Source organism: Lissotriton vulgaris, chromosome 5 (assembly GCF_964263255.1).
Source record: "Lissotriton vulgaris chromosome 5, aLisVul1.2, whole genome shotgun sequence".
Lineage (NCBI taxonomy): Eukaryota > Metazoa > Chordata > Amphibia > Caudata > Salamandridae > Lissotriton > Lissotriton vulgaris.
The window spans coordinates 1,338,123,661-1,338,146,327 of NC_141693.1; the positions used below are offsets into that span (position 1 = coordinate 1,338,123,661).

The window sequence follows — 22,667 nt, forward strand, 5'->3', positions numbered from 1 at the left end:
GAACTATTCATAAAGAACAGAACTTCTATTTTTAGTAGATCTAAAGAGAAAAAAGAAAAAAAAACCTTTACATCGGCCTCTAGCACAATTCACAGCAATTGTATTTATATGTGATGAAATAGTCTCGACCTTCTTTTCTGTATTAAGAGACATTTCATGTGTTATTTTTTCGCAAAATCGTTCAAACTGATTACATATGCAATAAATTTTGAATGATTTCTATGCTTAAAAACGTACAGTACCTATACTCTCATGTATTTCATATACGCCATTTCAAATGCAATATGTATTTTGGGGTGGGAAGTATTACACGCGCATCTTATTGCTATAGTTTTTAGTAATTTGATGGACATAAATTCGTGGAGTGGGTGTTGTGTTCTATCTAGGACCCGATCTATATTGTGACCTTATGCCCCTATACGGCTATAATCAATAGATATCCCTATAATGGCATAAACGATCAGAGCCATATTTCAGTAACTCGTCTCTGCAGCTCATTAAAGTATATGACACAGCAGAAGCCACTTCCTTAGATTCCTAGATAACACTCCGAGTTCTTTCAACAGATAAAACCCCCAACAACCTGGATGCCTCTCGATATGGACAGTCTTGTAGAAGGAAAACATGGCGGCCGCAAGCTAGAGCAGTGCGCTCGTCTCTGACGGAGCTCCTGGAGATATGCCCTGGTGTATGATTTAGCAGGGTTGGTTTTCCTCGTTCGTGTGTCCTTGTCCGTGCGAGAAGTGGATCAGCGGAAAAACTGTGAGTAACCTGGGATTTCCGTACCGGAGGCTCTGTTGCTGAGCGAGAGGGAGAAGGGAGAAGCCGGTGGAGCTCCGAGCTCTCGGGGCCCGCGGCGCGCTGCCGCGGCGTGCTGCAGCCGCCTGTGCTGCGGGGGTGCGGTGTTCTGTACGGCGTGGGAAAACGGGCTGAAACGTGCATTTTTTAAGGCAAATCTAAGCCCTAGCCCCTAAAACTACAGAGAAAACCTCGGTATTGCAGCGGAGGACCGGAGTGGGATTCGGAGACATCGCAGCTGAAGGGAGTGTAAAGGCGGGCGGAGCTTCAGGCTCGCGGTGAACTGCAGCCGGCTGCGAACAGCGAGAGAGCGCTGTGCTCAAGAAACTCTGGTTTGGCAGCATGCAGAAGCTCACCGGGACATTGCTACTAAAAGGCGATTTATGTCTCAAGGAAGTGAGTAGGTAGTCAGGCACTGGAGGAGGAGAGAGGAGAGAGTTTGCAGCGGAATAACACAGCACACAGAACAAACACAGTTCAAGAGAATAACAGTACTTGGTGACACGAGGCTCGTTGAGCAGAGCAGAAAGGCTTTAATTCTAATTTTTAATTCGAACTCAAGTGTGTTGTCACGGAGACATTGCCTGTTGAGATGATTCGAGTAGGCACAGGGTCAGGTTGTGTTGCTCTACTCTGCTATACCTAGGAAGAGTTTGAAAACTAGATAGCACAAGGAAAGTATTAGCGCTGCATTAAAAACAAGCCTTGATAGAGCTACCAATGTGCTGGGGGGCGTTTTTTTCCCCTGCACCTTACCGCTGGGGTGACGCAGCCGTGGAGCTCCGTAGGAGCAGAAGGGCAGCGGTGTACAATATATCAGTAAGAAAAGTGGCAACACCTACTCGGTGCGGTAAGGGGGACCAGCAGAGGGGGAGGGCGTTGTCAGCTTTGAGAGGCGAGCTACAGTCTATTGATAGCCAGGACCCTATAGACCCCATAGACATACAGGGCTATCACCGTTTGCAAAAACCAGACCCCATATCTAGTACCTTTAGATTTAACGCACAACAAACTTCTAGCCAGGTATCAAGTGAGACTTCACATATAACTACAGTTAGAACCCTGGGGAAGCGGAAGGCTAGGGGGAAGGGAAAAGGCAGCAATAAAGGCAAAGAATTAGTTGCTGCTAAAGGTTCTAGTGATACAGCCCAAGTGCAGGGAACCGAAAAAAGCCTAGGGGAGCAGCCTCACGCAGAGCTTGAGTCTGAGTCTGAATCTGAGGCCGAATTGGATTACGAGGTTACAACTGATACATTTCAACCTCCTGCCCGAAGGATATCGAAGAGGGGGAAAGAACGTCAGTTGCGTTATACCGCCCCAAAGGAGCTGCCACATAAGGCCAGTTTGAACAAAGGGGGCTCCAAAACAAAAGCTAAAAATATCCCTCGAATCACACCCTCACTGAAGTCTTATTTTAAGGTCCTCCCCCAGGTCTTAAACATAAATCAAGAGGCCCAAAAACCTCCCTGTGCACAATTTGCATCCACATTAGGGGTGGAGGCTGGTCTTACAACTCCTACAGCCACACTCGATAATCTGGGAGATAAGGAAGGAAAACTAGAAGCTGAAGGAGAGCCAGCTAGAGGTATAGAGATGGGGGACCCAGTAGACCGAGTTGCGGATGCAACTTTCCCTCAGGAACAGCAAGCCCTCACCGATGCTGGGGGAAGTAATACAAAAGACTTGGATCAATGCAGTCGGGGCTGCGAAGATAATGGTGAGGTTAATGGAAGCGATGATACTATTCAAGCCATACTTCTTAGCATGAGGAAAGAGATTAGAAACGGATTTGAGGAATCAAAGCGATGTTTCGAGGAATCCAGACTCACTCAATCCGAGATCCGTACAATGTGTGAAAATCTAGAGTCTAAGGTGGACGGTCTCTCACTAAGAACAGGGGGTCTAGAGAATTGTGTTGAAGAACTCAAGGCAAAACTAGAGGCTGCCGAGGGAAAGATTCAAACATTAAGACGAGAAGGCAATACAGTAAAACAGAGGGTTGAATCCCTAGAAAACTTTTCTAGACGAAATAACTTAAGGCTCCTAAAAATACCGGAGGGGAAAGAAGGTGGAGACTTAAAGAACTTTGTCGCAACTATATTAAAAGACTCTCTAAATATGGATGAATCTTTGTCTGATATAGAAACAGACATTCAGAGGGTACACAGGGATCCGTTCCGCCTTAAACCTGGTAGAGATAAACCAAGGAAGATCCTGGTGAATTTCTTAACATATTCTCTAAAAGAGAGGATTTTGCTTCAGCCCTCAAAGCCAAGACTTTGAAAACTTTAGACTTCTCTTTTGAAGTGAGGTCGGACCTGTCCAAAACTACACTGGATAGACAGTGGGAACTAGGCCAACGGATGGAAAAATTCAGAAGTCTAGGAGCGACTGTTCAAATGAGATTCCCTGCCTTTCTAAGGGTAATGTACAACAACAAAATGTACAATGTCAAGTCTCCCTTTGAAGCTGATGAGCTACTTGTTACTATTAGCGAACATGCAAACCCTCCGGATCAAGTGTGAAAAATAATATAATACAATATAAATAAATAACAGAGCAATTTGTTAAATGAAAAAATAACAGAAAAGGAATTAAAATAAAAAAAAGGGTGTGAAATAAAATAGATATGAAAAACAAGAAAAAGAACAAAATTCACAAAGGGAGAAGGTAAAAAACAAAAAAAAAAGAAAGCAGGGAAGAAGGGGAAGAAGGGAAAAATGGGAAAGAAAAAAAGGAAAAAAAAAGGGAAAAAAAGGAAGTAAAGAAACAGGAAAAAGGAGGGGGGAAAAGGGAAAAAAAAATAAAAAATAAATAAATAAAGGGACAAATAAATAAATGGGAAAACACAAAGTATTTAAATTTGGGTGTGGATATATAATTTCGAGATTAAATTCAGGAAAACTAAACAGTAGTGAGTGATAGATAAACATTAGTTAATTAACCTGCAGCCCTCGATCTCTTAAATTTTGGGACCTTTTGATCGATTGGACGAGGGATAGTTAGACAACCCGGGGTTTTTTTTTTTCCCGGGTCCGATGATTAGGCCTAAAATCTCTCTGTCCTATAGGGTGGTATCGTACAGCTACGGGACATCTGGCCGAACTGGTCTGAAGGGAGTATGTTCGTCCAAGCTCTGTTGGTGACATTGAGGCTGACTCTCGGGGCACCTGGAGCTCAGCATTGGGCTCCGGGGGGCTACGGGGGGGGGGTCGGTCCTCGTGTCTGAGAGGACAAGAGCACAGTTGGATCGACTTTTTGGCTAATGAGGACAAAAAAAAAACAAAAAAAAACCCAACAACCTGAGAAAGCCCCGCTTGCTTTGTTTTGATTAGTAATAGAACTCTAACGAGCACTGTAAGAACGACCAGTTCTTAGTGGGATTTTCTCTACAATAGCGATATCAATTGCTCCGATCAACTCATGTGTGAGGTCCTGAAGATGCCTTCCTGCCATGAGGCCCTTTTGATTAGAGTTAATTAATGTTCCCGCTATTTTCCCTAATCTTTATGCCAGGATTTGAGTAAAGATCTTATAATCGCAATTTAGGATGGATTTGGGCGATAGGATTCGCATTTTTTTTTATTTTTACCTGGTTTCAAGATAATAGAAATGGTAGCATCGTTCCATGACTCCGGAATTTTAACGTTGTTTATAAAAAGCTTGTTAAATAGTATTGTTAATTGAGGAGCCAGCGTATCTTTTAGCTTTATATAGAATTCATTTGGGAGGGCATCAGGCCCTGCAGCTTTTCCTCTCTTTCGTTCTTTTATCGCTTGGGCAACCTCCTCTGTTTTTATTTCACTATTTAAAGTCACTTTTTCCTCTGGGGTTAAGACTGGAATATTTTGTGCTTGTAGAAAATTGGTTATTTCTTCAATTTTTGGATTACAGTCCTCAGAGTAGAGGTTAGTAAAAAAGACCGAGAATTCTTCTTTTATTACTTTCTCTTCAAACCCATTTTGAGAGCTGTCAGTTGGATCTATATAATTTATTTTATTTCTAGCTTGGTCTGTTTTGAGCTTCCACGCGAGCATCTTCCCGCAGCCCTCTCCATACTCATAATGGGCAAGTTTACTACTTTCCCATCTTTCCCTGATTTTGCCTTCTAGTAATGTCGATAAATTTTCCTTCAATTTGAGCCTTTCCTTAATTAAGTCTTGACATCTCGGGAGTGAAGTGTCTATCAAGATCTGTCGGTCCAGTGTTTTTATATTCTCTTCTATTTTCTGGATCTCTTTTTTTGCGTCTCTTGATTTATGAATGGCCAAGCCACAGATCTTGCCCCTTGTTACTGCCTTATATGCGTCCCAGACCACTTGGGGTGAAGCACTCCCATTATTGTCTTGGAAATATAGGTCTGTCTCCTGTGTAAGTTGGTCAATTATTATGGGATCTAGGAGGACAGAACGATCCAGAGTCCATCTCGGTATTGTTTTAACGTCATTTATTTTTAGTGTAATTTGGACAGCCGAGTGGTCTGAGAGATGAGCGGGAAGGTGGGTCAGTTTATGAGTATTTTCTACTAGTCCCTGATCTATTAAAAAATAGTCAATTCTTGATTGTATAACAAGCTTTTTATTATTAAAGGTAAACCTGTCCTGTTTGGTGCCCTTCTCATCCCATACATCAAGTAGGTTTAGATCTCTTTTATATATTCCCAACCATTCCCTCATTTTAGGCAGGCTGTCCTGTTTTCCTTTTGGGAGCCGATCTGTGTTTGGATTTAAAATTATATTAAAGTCTCCGCCTAGGATCACAGGAAAATTTACCGAAATCAAATGGGAGTATAATGATTGTAATGGGGTAGGATCATCTATGTTAGGACCATAATACCCGGCTAAAATAAAGGTGTTATTAAGAGAGGTAATCTTAGCTAGCGCCCATCTCCCCTTGGGGTCTGTCTCGGATGATAAGATTCTTGCCTTCAGAGATTTTTTTATGAGGATAACAACCCCTTTTGTGACGCACTGTTGGTCAGTACAAACATAATCCTCAACCCAGTGAAGAGTTTTAATGATCTCTTCCCATTCTTTTTTCATTAGGTGTGTTTCTTGTAAAATTAATCAATAATTACGATTGACGCTGCCAAAGCATTTGATAGGGTAAACTGGTCCTGCCTAAGTGAGGTATTAAAGAAATTTAAACTGGGGGATAACATCATAAAAGCCGTAGAAAATATTTACAACTCGCCCAGAGCCAAAATACTAATTAACGGTCACCTAACTAACAACATCCAAATAGGTAGAGGTACACGCCAGGGATGCCCCCTCTCCCCCCTGCTTTTTAATTTCTATATTGAGCCGATTGCAGAACATCTTAGGAATCTCCCTTCAATCTCCCCATTTTGCTATCAAGGGTGGCACAAGAAAGTTGCTTTATATGCGGACGATCTCATGATCTTTACTTCAGACCTAGAAGAGGCTCTTAAAACAACAGAAGAGACCTTGATAAACTTTGGGAGGATATCTGGTTATCAGATAAATCAAACAAAAACTGAAACTGTAAGCTGGAATGAAAATTTCGTATCCCCCTTTAGTAAAGAAAAAATAAGATACCTGGGTATCGATCTGGTAAAGGAGATTGATAGAATTACCCAAATAAACTTTCACAGGGTAGAGATTGAGGTAAAAAATTTACTGAAAGTCTGGAGAGCTCTGCCCCTAACATTCCTGGGTAAATCGAACATCATAAAAATGGCAATTTTACCAAAATTCACCTTTATTTTTAACGCTATCCCGCTCAAGTTCAACAGAGAAAAGATAAAAAAGATGCAGGGAGACCTATCCAGTTTCATATGGTCTTCTAAAAAAACAAGAATCGCATGGCGTAAATTAAGAACATCTAAAGAGCAAGGAGGAATAGCAAGCCCAGATCTACTAGAATACTGCAGGGCCTTTCAATTTAAAAGTAGTAGAGTGTTGTTGGGTCCTTATGAAAATTATCCATTATTCCTACGAATTTTAACAAACAATACCAGTCACTTTCTCTACAAATTCGGTCATCCAAAGTTCTTTAAAAAAATTAAACTGAAGGTCCTGAAATCAGCCGCTAGAATATGGTACTGTATTAGATCTACAGTGGATATCCCCTTTTATAGTGATAAGGCCCCGATCTGGGCTTCTCAGACCACACCAGAGTGTCTTAAAGACAGTTTAGCGACACCACTAAGATCAGCAGGAATAACGGAATGGGGACAGCTTCTGTTTCAAAACAAACTGCTTGATTGGGATATATTATCTCAATGCACGAACTCCACTCTTTCGAAATTTAAATATTACCAACTACTGAGTTGGAGTAAGTCCCTCGCCCTGGAGATAAAGATGCAGACGTCTAAACCATTTCTGAAAGAAATATCCTTCTGGTACTGGCCCCTAATCTCGGCTGGGTAGGACGACTTCCGAATTCCAGAAAGTATCTGGGGAAAAGACCTGCCGACGCTGGATACAAGCAATGCATGGCAAGTACCTATGAGCATATGCTGGTCAATTGTAACGTCTGCTGCTCTTAAAAGAAATCATTTGCTCACTGTACACAGAGCCTACTGGACACCGAAAAGATTATCCAAATTGAACGGGGCCACAGTGAAGAGCTGCCCAAAGTGTGGTTTACAGATGGCTGATGACTTACATATGTTCTGGCGTTGTCCCAACCTGGACGCCTTCTGGAAAGAAGTGGGTACTACCTTAGAAGGGGTATTTGGAAGACAACTTTCTGTAAGTATGGACCTAGTTATCTTTGGGGTCTCAAGAACGAATGTAGGAAGACCTTTTACTAAAGCTCAAGAGAATTTACTTTTCATTCTGATTCTTTTGGCAAGGAGGGAGATTTGTGTACAATGGATAACTTCTGTTCCCCCCCACTCATAACGAATGGCAGGCTTCAGTTTTGAAAGTGTTTAACCTAGATAAAAATAAGAAATATGCCTCTAAAAAATATAAATTCTGAGGGGCGTGGCCAAGATGGCGGGGTGAGCGGACGCTTCCTCCCGTAGCTCCTCCGGCCCAGCTCAGCCCGAGCCCCGATTCCTGCGCTTCTCTCCCCCCGCGGCTGCACCGCGGGTGAGGGAACTGTGCCGGAGTTCGTGGGGCACATTTTGATGCCACTTCGACTTCTGTGGCCCCGGGGGAAGTCCACGAAAAGTTTATCGGGGGTTGCTCCGAGGAGTGGAGCCCGGGTCGCCCCGAGGAGAAGAGCCTGGAGGCGGAGCATATGGCGGCGCTGTCCGCGCGCCTCGGCTGGGCCGAGTGCTGAAAAGCTGAAAGCCGGAGATCCCGAGGGAGCGGAATAGACGGACTCCGCGGAGTGTGGAGGCTTCCTAGCCGGTGGCCTGGTGGCAAGCACCACTGCTGGGCGACGAACCCCAGCCCTGCGCCGGCGATCTTCCCCCTACCCTGGGTTTCGAGGGGTGACGCCTTGCGAACTCCGCGCCTGGAGGCGCTGGATGGCGGAGTTCGAGCAGTGCCCGAGCCGGGCAAATCAACTAGTGGTGAAGGGAGACATCGGTTTCGCACTTCCCGGACCCGTTGCTGTTTGAGGGTCGCCCACGGACTTGCTGGCCCGGACTGCCTTCTTGGGTTCCACCCTCCCGCCATCTTGTCTTTGTGTGGCTGAGCCCAGGGACCCTAGCCCGCGCCCTTCTCACACGGGGGCCTCGGTTCGTCCCGGCACCGACTCATCTGCTGCCCTCCCTGGGAGTACGGGGCTGGAGGCCTCCGCTTTGGACGTTGCTGCCTGCCCTGCTGGCCCGGGGGTCGTCTTGCCCAGGCCCGGGCCGCCATTTTGTCGCCTGTGACGCACTACCCTTGTCCCCGACGGGGGCCTCACATCTGGTGCCCGCGAGCGGTGGCGCTCGCCTACAGCAGCTGACCCTGGGCTTCACCGGGGGCCAGGATGACTGGGAGACGTGGCGCGGCACGAGGAGATCGCACCTTGCCGGAAATGCTCGGCAGGTCCCAGCAACTACGCGACAGGACACAGCCGTCACCGGGGGCCTCCCAGGCATCAACGGACGCGACCGTGGGCGAGCCACCAGTCACGAGGTCCTTCATGGAGGACTTATTCAGCTCCCTCAAGGAGGAATTTCAAACTCTTAAGACCGAAGTGGCTGGAGAGGTCCGGGAAGTGCGCAGGGAAGTCGAAGGCCTGGGCGAGCGGGTCGACACTGTGGAGACGGCGGCCCGACGTCGCGATGAAGAGATAACTCATCTCCAGCAGGACGTCCTCCGCCTCCGGGAGCAATGTGTCGAGCTCCAGGCCCACTCGGAGGACCTCGAGAACAGGTCCAGGCGGAATAACATCCGGGTGCGAGGGGTTCCATCCGCGGATGAAGGTACGGACCTGGTGGCCTATCTGCAGGACCTGTTCCGCAACATCTTGGAGGAAGAAGCGGATTTCCCGATCCGCATTGACAGAGCACACAGGGTGGGCCGCCAGCGCCAGTCATCGGCACCCCCGCCTGATATCCTGGCATTCCTGCCGGATTTCCCCCTGAAAGAGCGCATCATGACGGAGGCCCGCAGGAAGCAGCCGCTGACCTTCCGAGAAAGACCTGTGGCGCTCTATCAGGACCTGTCCGCCATCACACTGCAGAAGCGCAGGTCCTTCCGCATCGCTACGGACTTTCTGCGAGAGCATGAGACAGCCTATTCCTGGGGTCACCCCTTCCGTCTTATCTTTCGGTGGAATGGGGTGCTGCATCAGCTGCGCTCTTTACAAGATGTCTGTGGAGTACTGGGCCTTACTGCTACGGAGGAGGAAGGGGCTACACCCGCATGGCGGCGCTCCGAGCGGCGGGGCCGACGGAGATCGAGGAGACGCCAACCGTCAGCGACGGCGAGTCGTCCAGACTCGCCCACCATCAGAGCAGACATGGAGGAGGCCCTGAGGACTGCGGCCAGGAACTTGCCCGAATCTACTGGTGTGGCCCTAACGGCCTAACTTTTCTCCGGGGGGAGAGACTCTTAGCTTTAACGATGCTGGGCTGGGGCTGGGGGCTGGGGGGGCGAGGGGGGAGGTGTGTGGCTGGACGTCCACTTGACTGTTTTCTGCAGACTCGCCCACTTGGGCTAGACTGAGACTATGGGGTGTTGTTCCCTGTTTTTCTTTGTTCTGGTTGGTTGCCATGGGCTGGTTCTGGGGGGGTTTAACTGTTGGTTTGGTGTGGGGGGGGTCCCGTCCGAAGTTGTCCGAACATGTGCGATGCTGCCTCTAGCCTTCCCTGCGCCCCTGCCCCGCGCGCCCCCTCCACTGATCCCTCGCTCGCTGCATAGCGCGTTGTTTCCCTGGAGGCGATGCCGCCCCTGAAGGTAGTGACCCTTAATGTTAAGGGTCTGAATAATCCCGTGAAGCGTAGGGCGATCCTTTCCCTGTTGGAGGGGTCGCAGGCGGATATCTGCCTCCTGCAGGAAACCCATTTACTTTCCAAAGATTGCCATAGGTTGCGCTCTGCCAAGTTCCCTACGCAACTCTTTTCCTCTGCTGCGACTAAGACTGCTGGGGTGGCCATTCTTCTGGCCAGCTCCTTCAGGGGGGAGGTGTTGCATAAACATGCTGAGCAGAAGGGGAGGCTTCTAGTGTATCGCATGCGTTTGGGAGGTGTTGCCTTTACGGTTGGTTCGGTATACAGCCCAAATGACCACCAGGATCGCTTCCTGGAATCTGTGTTGGTGGACGTTACTGCCTCGCCCGATCGCCATATCATCTTGGGGGGAGACCTGAATATGGTCTTCGACTCCACCCTGGATAGGTCCGCCCAGCGCTTTCCGCAGACAGGGGAGCTTTCCAGGGCGGTACAGGACCAGATTACGGAGATGGACCTGCATGACCTCTGGCGCACCATGCACCCCACCGATAGGAACTACTCATATTTCTCCCACGCGCACCGCACTTATTCAAGGTTGGACTACCTCTTGGTAAGCGGCCCGCTTTGTTCGGCCGCCACGGCGGCAGACATCGGGGTCTTGTCCCTGTCCGACCACGCACCGGTTTCCGGGATCTTTGCTTGGCCGGCGGCCCCCCCCTCCAGAGGGATGTGGCGGCTTCGGGACACGCTTCTCCATAAGAAATCGGTTGTGAAGCGAGTGGAGGAGGTCATTCAGGACTACCTGACCCACAATAACAACTCTGACACGTCCCTGGCAACGCAGTGGGCGGCTTTGAAAACGGTCGTCAGGGGGGAGTTTATCTCCATTTCCTCGGCGGAAAACAGGGAACGCCAACGCAAGAGGGAGGAACTGACGGCACAGGTTAGGGAGCTTGAGCAGGTTCACCGCCGAACAGGGGCCCCTCGGGTTTGGAAGCAGCTGAAGGCGGCACGGAAACTCCTCTCTGCGTTAGACCTAGACCGGGCGGAGTATGCAGCGCTGCGCCTGAAGCATGCCTTTTACACCGGCGGAGACAGGTGCGGTAAGCTCCTGGCCCATAGGCTCAGGGCTGCGCAGCAACGCAATGTGGTGAAGGAGCTGGTGGGAGTGGATGGGATCCCGGTTTCCGGTGACGCGGAGGTGGCAGATTCCTTTCGCTCCTTTTACGAGGCGCTGTACGCTGCAGAGCCTTCCCCACCGGGAGAGGCTGAGGCCTACTTGGAATCCGTGACCCTCCCGGCCCTGGACCCCTCCCAGGCGGACCACCTAGAGAGGGACATTCACGTGGAGGAGGTCATCACCGCGATTGCACGGCTAAAGCATGGTAAAGCCCCGGGCCCGGATGGCTATACGGCCTTGTTTTACAAGACCTTCTGTCCCACTGTCGCGCCTCTCCTGGCTCGCTTGTTCAATTCCTTCTCCGAACCGGGAGCCATACCACCGGACCTTCTCTCAGCGACTGTGTCGGTTATCCCCAAGCCGGGGAAGGACCGGACCCTGTGCGGCTCGTACCGGCCCATCTCGCTCCTAAATGTGGACCTCAAGCTTTACACGGGAATCTTGGCGGCCAGACTGGGTCTCCACCTACCAGGTTTGGTGGAGGCGGACCAGGCCGGTTTTGTACCTGGTAGGCAGACGGTCGACAACACAAAGAGGGTGACGCACATGCTGGAAAAGGCCTCACGCGTCCCGGGGGAGCGGATGCTGCTATCGGTCGACGTGGAGAAGGCCTTTGACAGGGTTCATTGGCCATATCTCGAGCTGGTTCTTGGGAAACTGGGGATCGGCGAGAAGTTCAGCACTATGGTCTTTAACTGCTATAGGAGACCGTCAGCGTCAGTGCGTGTCAATGGACACAGCTCCAGCAGCTTTGCCATTGAGCGCGGCACGAGACAGGGTTGCCCCCTCTCGCCGCTCCTCTTTGCCCTTTATATGGAGCCGTTTGCACAGAGGATTCGCGATAACCCGGACGCTATTGGGGTGAAGATGGGGCAATACACGCATGCTGTCAGCTTATACGCGGACGATGTCTTGCTGACCCTGGATGACCCCAGGCGGTCGCTCCCTGCCTGCGTCCGGGAACTGAACGCTTTTGCCCGCGTGGCGGGCTTCAACATGAACATGACTAAGTCGGCTGCACTGGATGTGTCGCTCTCTGCCGACACCAGGCGGGACCTTCAGAGTCTCTTTCCTCTGCAGTGGTCCTCCTCCACGGTGCCTTACCTGGGAATTTTGCTTGCTCCCTCCCTGCCTGCCATGGTCGCAGCTAACTATTCCTCTCTGGGCAAAAAGATCAAAGAGGAACTCGGCCGATGGAACAAGGGCCTGCTCTCGTGGCTGGGCCGTATCGCGGCGGTGAAGATGACGATACTGCCTCAGATCCTGTATCTTTTTCGCGCTCTACCTCTCCAGCCCCCTGTGGGTTGGATACGGCAGGCGCAGGCAGACATCTCCCGCTTTGTGTGGCAGGGCCGTAAGCCTCGGATGAAGCGGGTCCTCTCCATGCTTGCCCCGGAGGCGGGGGGTCTCGGAGTCCCGGACCTCCGGAAGTACTTTCAGGCGGCGCAGCTCCGGTATTTGGTGGAGTGGAGCCGGTGGGAATCGGACAAACACTGGCTCTTTCAAGACCAGGCAGTTGCGGGCCGTACCCTCCAGGAGGTCCCGTTCCTGCGGCGCACTCACCGCCCGCCTAATCTCTACGCCTCTTTTATCACCCGGGTTCCGCTAAGAGTGTGGGACGCGGTGTGTGAGCTTCGTGAGCTCACCACTTTTCCGTCACCGTTCACTCCCATTGCTGGCAATCCAGACTTCACTCCGGGTCTGGAGCCGGGAGCCTTTTCCCACTGGGTGAGCGCGGGTTGCAGGGCGCTTTTCCAGATCTACGGGCCAGAGGGCGTGCTCCCCTTCCAGCAGCTCCGACAGGAGTATGGCCTGACGGAGGGGGACAGACTGCGTTACATGCAAGTCCGCCACTGGGCTCTTCAACCCCCAGTGCGTGACGTCGCTGCCCGCTCGATTACGCCCTATGAGCGATGGTTGGTAACCCGGACCTCGGACGCCAAGCTGATCACTGATTTGTATAGGTTTCTCCAACCCCCGCCGTTTCATTACCATAACCCAGGGAGGGAGCGTTGGCACAGGGAATTGGGCAGGACCCTGAGCCACAAGGAGTGGGACAGGATTGCGTATCGGGCGAGGCACTCTGCGTACCACACTGGGCTGACCGAAACCTTCACTAAAGTGTCCACCTACTGGTACTACACCCCGGAGCGGCTCTATGAGATGCGCAAAATCGGCGACAAAGGTTGCTGGCGCGGTTGCGGACAGGAGGGCACCCTCACGCACATTCTCTGGGAGTGCCCGGTGCTGTCGGCCTATTGGAAGGAGGTCTTAGATGAGGTGGATAGGCATTTTGAGATCGAGCTTCCGCGCTTCCCCGCGTATGTCTTGCTAGGCCTCCCCAATGACTTGATGTACCCGCTGAAATCCCGCAGGGGCAGGCAGATTGCGATTGCGCTAGGCTCCGCCGTTCAGAACATACTTGTACTCTGGCGCACCCCCACTGCCCCCTCTACCACTGGTTGGCTGCATAGGCTCTGGCAGGTACTGGGCATGGAGAAGATGTCGCTAACGGTGACTGGGAATATTGACCAGTTTGAGGAGCTCTGGCACCCCTTTTTGGCACTGCTGTCCACGGAATTTCACGAGCTCACGTGTCCACGGTACTTGCGCCTCCTTAGGCTGACGCCGCCGGCGGCTGCGGCGGAGTGAAAGTGCGGATTGGGGGCCGGGGGTTGGGGGCGGGAAGAGGGGTTATATGCTTCTAATGCTGACTTTCGGACGGGGATGTTGGGGTATTGTTTTCTTTCTTTTCCTCCTTTGCTTTTCTTTCTTCTTCTTTTCTGGGGTCGGGGGGTTGGTGGAACGGTATGCTTCTCTTTTACTGTGTAGCGGGGTGCTATTCTGCTTGGCCTTGCCTAGGGAGTGGGGGTCTACAGGGGGGTCGTTCACAATGCTTTATTGCCTTATGTCTTTGCCTTGTTACCCTCTGGGGCTTCCTGTCTCCCTACTTCTCTTCTGACTCGCTGCAACGTTCCGCTTCTTGTACTGTATGTTTGCTTGACCTCCTGCTCCCCTCCCCGTGTTTTTGTGCCTTAATAAAATACTTTAAACCTAAAAATATAAATTCTGGGATTTGTGGGAAGAATATCATAAGAGGTGAATTAAGTGGAGTTGTGTATATATATAATGTGCATGTAACATGGTGGTAACATTCCTGGATTTCCCACTACTTCCTCTGTAAACTGTCCAATTATTACGCTATTGCAACAATGTCGAGGAAGGCTTGCAAGAGTAGCAAAGATGGCTAGCTCAACCTACTACGATACAACAATCCTCCTCCTTATAAGTGTATGGACGTAAGGGGTCTCTTTCCTCAGGGGTGCCACGAAGTTGAGAAAGGTCCCTGAAAACTCCTGACTTTAACTGTTGCGTAATGAGGACAAAAAAAAAAAAGACCAGTTATTAGTGACATCTTTATTGACGTCTTATGTCCAAAAACTTACGTCAAACAAGGCACCTTTCAGTTATAAATAATACCAACATTGCCTTAAGCAAACGCGATGGTGGTGGTGAATACAGGAGCAGAACAGCTGTCTCTTGCAGAGCCCAGCAGATGCGAGAAGCCCACGGACGCTGTCCCTCCTCCTCCTTGACGCGCTGAGAGAGACGCTGTCTTTTTCTCCTGCCGAGAAAATCCAGCTCCGGCGTTTCCAGCCTACCCTTGCGGGTGACTGGAATATCGAGTCCTGAGAGGAGATACCAGACCTCCAACATTCTATTCCAGAGGTACAGTGCTGACTAAACCCTTAGAGAGAATTCTTGAAGCAAACCCTTGGCAAAACCAACTTAACTTAAATTGCTACTTACTTACTCCCTCCCAAGTATTAGGCTTAGGTCAGGTACATCGGGGTAGGCGTAGTTAGAAGCACCAGTTGAGGACGTTAGCCAAATGTATATATGATTGTATATATTTTACTCATTTTAACTATCATATGGCTAAGACACCATATCAATGCTTTTACAGTATTATTTCGCAATACTCCTTTTACTGTACGCACTTTTTATAATAACAAGTCTTGCAATTGTGGCAATTCATTTCTCTTGCATGAGAAGAAAGACTGTTCAATAAATAATACCTTTTATTGAAAACGCCCGTCTCTCTATTCTCTGCATCCAGGTGAAAGTAATTTTGCACAACTGGCTGAGTGAAATAGCTGTCTATTGTTTCACACGACTCTAGAGATTGACTCTTATTCTGAGGAGCAAAGTTGTCATGTTTATGCGGTTGTTGGAAAACTGAATCCCTTCTTGTCTGAGCCAGGGAAGCTGATCACTTCCTATTCAATCAAGAAAGTTTCCAGTGACCTCTGAGCTAGTTGGTACAAACCCAATTAAGTCTAACATAGTCAGTAGAGACCTAGAAGACCGCACTTCTACATCTACACTGCTGTTTATGTTATTCCAATGCGCAGGGCCTATAGGGAAAATAGGAACTACACTACATCTTCTTTGAGTAATGTAAAATGATGCGCATCACCAGTGGTGTCAAGTGTGAGATCTTCAGAGGTGCATTCTTGCATTATGGCTAAAATATTATAGCTGTACTATGGGATTTTAATACGTTTTTTAAAAAAGATTTCAGACCTTAACCATAGCCTTATATCAAAAGACTTCTTTAAAATTATGTTGATTTTTTTTTTATAATTTATGTTAGTTTATACCATTGCTCTGATAACTTTTCTCTATGACTCCTCATCCACGCACACAAAGCACCACACAACACCGGACCCACATACCTCAACAACCGACTCAGCTTCTACACCCCCACCCGAAGTCTCTGCTCAGCCAAACTCGCCCTTGCCACAATTCCTCGTATCCGCAAAGCCACCGCCGGCGGCAGATCATTCTCCTACCTCGCTGCCAAGACCTGGAACGCTCTCCCTACCAGCCTACGACTGACTCAGGACCTGCTGGCCTTCAGGAAACGTCTCAAGAGGACCTGGCTTTTCAATCAGTAGCAGCCCCCTCCCCCCAGTGCCTTGAGACCCTAACGGGTATGTAGTGCGCTTTAGAAATGCAGTGATTGATTGATTGATTTGCTATATGATTTTATCAGCTTTTGGATAGTGCTTTGAACCATTCGCATAGCACTGAAGTGCTCTTTTAAGGTGCGGGTGCTTTTGTGACAATCAGAGATTACTTGGAAGGATCATTCAGTTACCGCTGAGTCCCAGGACCCATGTATTCTCCCACTCTCACTAAATAACGAAGCTACATCTTTTGTACCCCTTTCTCTCAAAGGGCAGTTCAGTATGAGCAATCAGTGTTTACCTCTGGAGGTAACAGTTGGTTTAGAGCTCAGTCACTGTGAGGCTCAAGTAATGACACAAAATATCCTCAGTGTACATCCTCAAGTTTTAATTACAGGTAGGGACGTAGAGCAGTGAAAACACAAACCAGAAGGGCCTCGTGCCTATTTCTGCTGGGACGGGGCCTCAAACAGAATGACACTATCTAACCCCTAGTGGCAATGGAACCCTACAAAGAGGGTGTGAGTGTCCTTGGCAGTCTTTGTGAACACTTGAGCTTTCTATGGCCTATGTTTACCAAAGCCAGCCAATGGAACAGATATGCCAGACTTAGTGCTAAGAAGTATTGCATATGTTTTGATACTATGCCCTCATCCCTAGTTTCCCGGCACCCCCAAGTGCAAGGCTTGCCATCTTTCAGGTTTGGGGGCCAAAAATCCTGTAATTAGTCCAAAGATCTATTGTAAGCCAAACTAACAGCAACCAAAATGAACAGGAGCCCCACTTCAGTTGGATGGCGAGTTACAAGAATCATAGTATTCTCTCAAACTGGCTGCTAGGGATTTAGTTGTCAGAGTCAAAACACAGGACACCGTTCAGGGGAGGCCAGTTGAGGCACAACTTGGTGTGAGACTCGCAGTTCGACACAGGTGGGCTACTGGTGTAGGTTTGGGGAAGGACAACGTATGTCCTCCAGGGATACCAAACCTTCCTGGTCTTGCATCTCAAAACTGACTGGATGAGATCTAGAGTTGTACTTGTTAAGCACAGCCACTGGCCTGGGAGTTCTTACTGGTCTCAAAGGCTCATTGATTAGGCAGAAGGAACTGGAATATAGGGTTGAAGCTGGGTAGTGACTTCAAATGATATCACCTTTGGCAGTGTCAATGCTTGATATACAGTTTAAATGATTCCAGAATAATGGCACCTGCCTGCAGCCAAGGGGCCACAACCCAAAAGCCTAAGGTAAGGAGGAAGAACCTCTGTGTCACTCTTAGGCTAGAGATAGACAGATGTGCGTTCCCACAGTGTCAAGTGTGGCAGAGGGGGGGGAGTAAAGGACAAAGCAGGCTCATCACATTCATAACCACTGAGAGGACCTACACATTGGTGCCACGGGGGCTTCCTGCAGTTTTTCATTGGCATTAGCGCGTCTGAGGGCATTATACATTTAGCATCCTGGTCCATGCTGAAGGATGTTGTCTTGACTGTGGTGTTGCCAGAATGCAGTGACTATGTTGGTTTGGGAGCCCATACTTATGGTCCAAAGACTGTGAGATTGCCAGCTCAGAGAATTGCTTCCTCATATCTCCTTATCCTTCTTGTAAACCAAGATCTGAATAGACTGAGTGCGATTCAGTGGAGTGGCTTTTGCCACCATTAGAGCTCAAATGCCATCATAGAGCTCCTTCAGTGCCGGCCGCTCCCCGCTCAACTCCTGGGCAGCACTGGAGGCACGCCATCATGGTCACGATCCCTGCGGCACTGGGACCTCGTCGTTCACTGCCTCGGGAGTCACCAGCCCTGCCCAGCATTCAAGGCAGAGGGTCTGAGCCCGGCCAGCTGTCCAAGCCTTGCACTTGGCTCCAGATGCGACCAGGGCCCCCCTCACCACAACCGGCACTGGCGCTCCAGCACCCGAGGCCAGCCCTACCGTCACAAGGTGTCTGGGCTGGTCTGTGCCCCTCTAGTAAGTGGGGAACTGACGGGCCAGTGCAGAGCTCGATGCTCACACATCCGCCATCTTCGGATGGTATGCCATGCCCCCCTATAAATATGTATGTTTGTGTATATATATATATATATATATATATATATATATATATATATATATATGTACATGTATGTATGTGTGTATATATGTATCTATCCCTCCGCTATCCTTCTCAATCCAAATAACTGACTAATATCCAACCCTCAAATTACATTCATATTTCACTATACTAATTCAACACTAATCCTTACAGGTTGTGGAGTAGCGTGCTACTCGCCGAAAAAGGGCTTTGACACCTCGTCAGGGGTAGTGAGTGCTATATAAATGCAATTACAATACAATACAATACAGTAGTCTGATATGGGGGTGATGTTGGGGTAACCTCAATTCATAGGTCTTGGGTATCTTCAGCTACAATAGGTCTTAGTAGTTTATGGTGCCGTTCTCTCGGTCAGGATCACTTTCCTGATCCTTGGCAGAATCACTCATCTCTGAGAGTCCAGCTGGAGTGATCATGAGTGAGTTTTGGATCAGCTGCTGTATTGGAGCGAGCACTGTAAGTACAGACATGGAGGCTGTAGTTTCTGTCCGTTCCTCTGGCCCTTGGATTGCAGGAGAGCTGGTGAGAGCTACACAGGGAAGGTGATGCTGAACCAAGTTAGTATGAGGAGCACCAGCATGTTGGGTGGTAGTGGAGTGACATTCCTGCCTTCATTTTTAAAATTGGTACATTCAAAACAAAAAAAAGACCAAGCTGTGAACAGAGGATTGAATGGATGCAAAGTAGTGGACCTCAGAGGAGCTGGGTGGAGTTTGGCAAATTTGATCTATTTGCTCATGGTCCTTTGGATCAAACACATAAGACCTGCCTTCTATGGAGCCTCCCATCCCGGAGAGGATCCCTGGGAGTATGGGTGGTCAGGGGAAAATCCAAAGGAAACTTACTGCCTTTACTGATCGAGATGCCTGATAGGCCTGTGTTTGCACCAAGAATACCCCTGCTCCCACAAGCTATAGATTGGCAGTTTAACTGGAGGAGTAAGGACTGCTTGCTCCTGGGTTCTGTGTGTCCGCGGTGCCGTGGAGACTTTATGACCAAACTGCTGCAGCTGGAGGCCTTTGAAGTGGGTTTCAGAGGGACAGTCTCCTCCTGGAACCTTTTCTTCTGCTAGTGCGTTCTGTGCTTTAGTGGAGAGAGCAGATGGGACAAGTGGTATGCCAAAGAATGTGGGAGGCAGTCATGAGTTTGGTCTATTACTAGCCCGTAGGATACTGGTGCAGACTCATTCTGACCTCACATAGGGGTCCATTAGGATGGCGGGCGGATTGCCCCCGCCAGGCAGGCGGTAGCACCTAAATTCCCCCCACCATATTAGGATGGCGGGGGGACCGTGGCGGACGGAAAGACCGTCTGCCGCTTTTCTGCCCCAGTCACCTTGCGACTGGGGCAGAAAAGGTTTAATATGGTGGCGGTGTCCAATAGAAACCGCCAGCCATATTATGATGGGCTTGTGTTGATGCCTTTCCGCGGTGGCGATGTCGCCACGGAAAGGCATGTGGTCTTCACTCTGGGTGCCCCCTGTGGGCCCCCAGAGTGAAGGAGAGGTGGGGGGTGCACACGGGGGGTACCTGTGGTACCCCACTGCATTTGCATAAACAAAGCGGCAGGCACCGCGTGGTGCCTGCCGCTTTGTTTACGCAAATGCAGTGCAAATGCCGTGCCGTGTCTATGCAAATGCTTTAATGCATTTTTAGCATTGTGGCGGGCGGTGCTGAGAGCACCGCCCGCCACAATGCTAAAAATGCAGGATGTGCCCGCCACTGTGGGGGGCACATCCTAATACCCCCCACGGGACCCCCGTCCTTATGGCGGGGGTTCCCAAACGCCAGTAGGATGCGTCATCCTAATAGGCCCCATAGTGTATCGTCCAGCACAAGACTATTGCCTACAGTGTTGTTGGCCTGAAAGAATTTCACTTACAGAGAATTCAGACACTGTCTTTTTGTACACATCATATAATTGGGTGTTGAATATGACATGTCTGTGGGTCATGTGGATCTAGCTTTGCATAGTTTGGGATTGTGAACCCAGAGGGGCTTGCTGCATAGCAGGAAAGAGGGGAGAACTGGTTTCCATCTCACTGTCATTCGTTGCCTGGTAGTAGTTTATTTCTTCTCCCCCATCTTCAGCCTCGGCTTGACCTTCCCTGCTGTATGGTCACGAGAAGAATGTAGAGGTGGACCCTGCCAAGAAGAGAAATATCTCCACACGGAGTATTTGTCAGAAGTATTGAACTGTTTAGTTCACAATTTGTGTCCTCCAGCATGAATGGGCCACTGTTCTACCAACTACATCACTATTCAGGACATAACTATTTGCTAAATATTGCATTTAAAGCCTTCTTCGTGTGACAGTGGAAAGAACCAGAGAAAGCCACCGTGCCATGCTTCGTTGTCAGACAGTACCCTGTGGCTAGACAACAGGGCAAGATGTCCTAGGCCCTTAAGGTGCAACTGATTTGCCAATTTCTTGGTGCAATATTTTGTGGTTTCAAAATATATTTCAGTGAAAGTGAGTTGACAAGATGTTGAGTTCAGCCTGAAGAAGGTATACTCTGCTCTTAATTTGGTGATGTGAGCAGGAACCTGCCCTGCCTATTCATCTCAATCACTGTTAAAAGACTTTAAGGGACAATTAGAGGTCCTCTGAGGTGGAGAACGACTGTTCTGACCTACAAAATATCTCAGCCAACAAAGCATTCATTCATTAGCCATGGCAACAAGATAAGAGAAACGCCAGGTTGAAGGGTTTTTGGAATTGGTCTCATAGCCAACAGTGATCGCAGGCTGAAGCACATCAAACCGCAACCGGACCCGACAGACCTCGTCAAATGCCTCCTTATCTTATCCAAAGAACTAATGCTAACCACATGGACCATCATCTCCCCAGAAGAACCCACTGCCACCATGAAGTCCAGACACTGGGAACCCAGCGGACCCTTGCCCCAACCAAGCCTACTCCAGAGGGCTGCAACTCATCAGCGCCATGCCTCCACATCTTCAGCAACCTTCAAAGAGGCTTGGAAACAAGCAACTGTCCTCCCTTTACTGAAGAAACCCTCTGCGGACCCATTAATGCTCACCAACTACAGACAGATCTCCGTGCTACCATTTCCAGCCAAGATCTTACAGAAAATCTTCAACAGACTCCTCACTGAACACCTCAATTACCACCAGCTCCTCTTTAGCAGACTCAACCACATCACAGAAACTGCCCGAATCCTAGGACACGGACTCTGATGGAAAGACCCAGTCAGTCAACCTGGAACTGTTTACCTCGGACACCCAAAACCTCATCTGCGGAGTTACGCAAGAATTCTCCCTGAGCCTGACCCTCTTCAATGACTACATGATCCGTCTAGGCAGCATCATCCGCTCTCATGACATCAACGTCCTCTCCTATGCTGACGACACACAGCTCATTCTCTCCCGCACAGACAAGAAGTCCCGTACCCAGTTCAAGTTCAATGCTTGCATGAATGAAATTGCCCATTGGGTTAAGCCAACTGTATGAAGCTAAACATTGACAAGAACAAAATTGTGATCTTCAGGAACAGCACATCACTGTAGAACTCCACCTGGTGGCCAGCCGATCTATGACCGACACCCACCCCCACCAACCACACCAAGAATCTTGGGATCATAATCAATAGCAAATTCAACATGAGTACCTACGTCAATGCCGTCACCGCCTTGTGCTACCATACCCTGAAGATGCTGAGGAAGACTTTCAAATGGCTCTCAATCAGCACCCGGAAAACTGTTGCGTACACCCTGGCCATAAGCAAGCTAAGCTATGGGAACACCCTCTATGCCGGGATCAACAAAAATGTCTCCATAAGGCTGCAGATCATTCAGAACTTGCCGGCCAGTATCACCCTTACCCTTCCATGCTACACTCACATCACACTACACCTGAAGGAGCTCCTCTGGCTTCCAGTTCACAAATTAGCACAATTCAAACCCCTCACCCACACTTTCAAGACACTACATAACACTGGCCCAGCATGCTTCAACAATAGCATCTGGTTTCACAAACCTTCCAGACACCTCCGCTCGTCTGGACTCCTTTTTGCAGACATCTCTTGCATACGGAAAACCAAATCTGCCAGTCAAACCTTCTCCTGCATTGCTCCTAAAGTGTGGAATGAGTTGCTGCTACACATAAGTGCCTTCTCCTCACTTCTTGAATTCTGCAAGAAGCTGAAGACATGGCTTTTTGAGTAGTGCCGCTAGGCTCTAGTTGTGGCTGGACTTACACCTACTCAGTGCCAGGATACCCACCCATTGTGGTAGAGCGCTCTACCAATCTGTATAACAGAATTGAGGGTTTCAAACTGGACTGTTCCTTTTTGTGAA

General features: G+C 49.2%; 1 protein-coding gene across 1 annotated transcript in view; it reads right to left on the reverse strand.

Moving 5' to 3' along the window:
* Nucleotides 1–22,667, reverse strand: part of LOC147712569 (FYVE, RhoGEF and PH domain-containing protein 2-like) — a 497,527-nt gene that overhangs the window by 296,324 nt on the left and 178,536 nt on the right. The gene's annotated exons all lie outside the window — the stretch shown is intronic.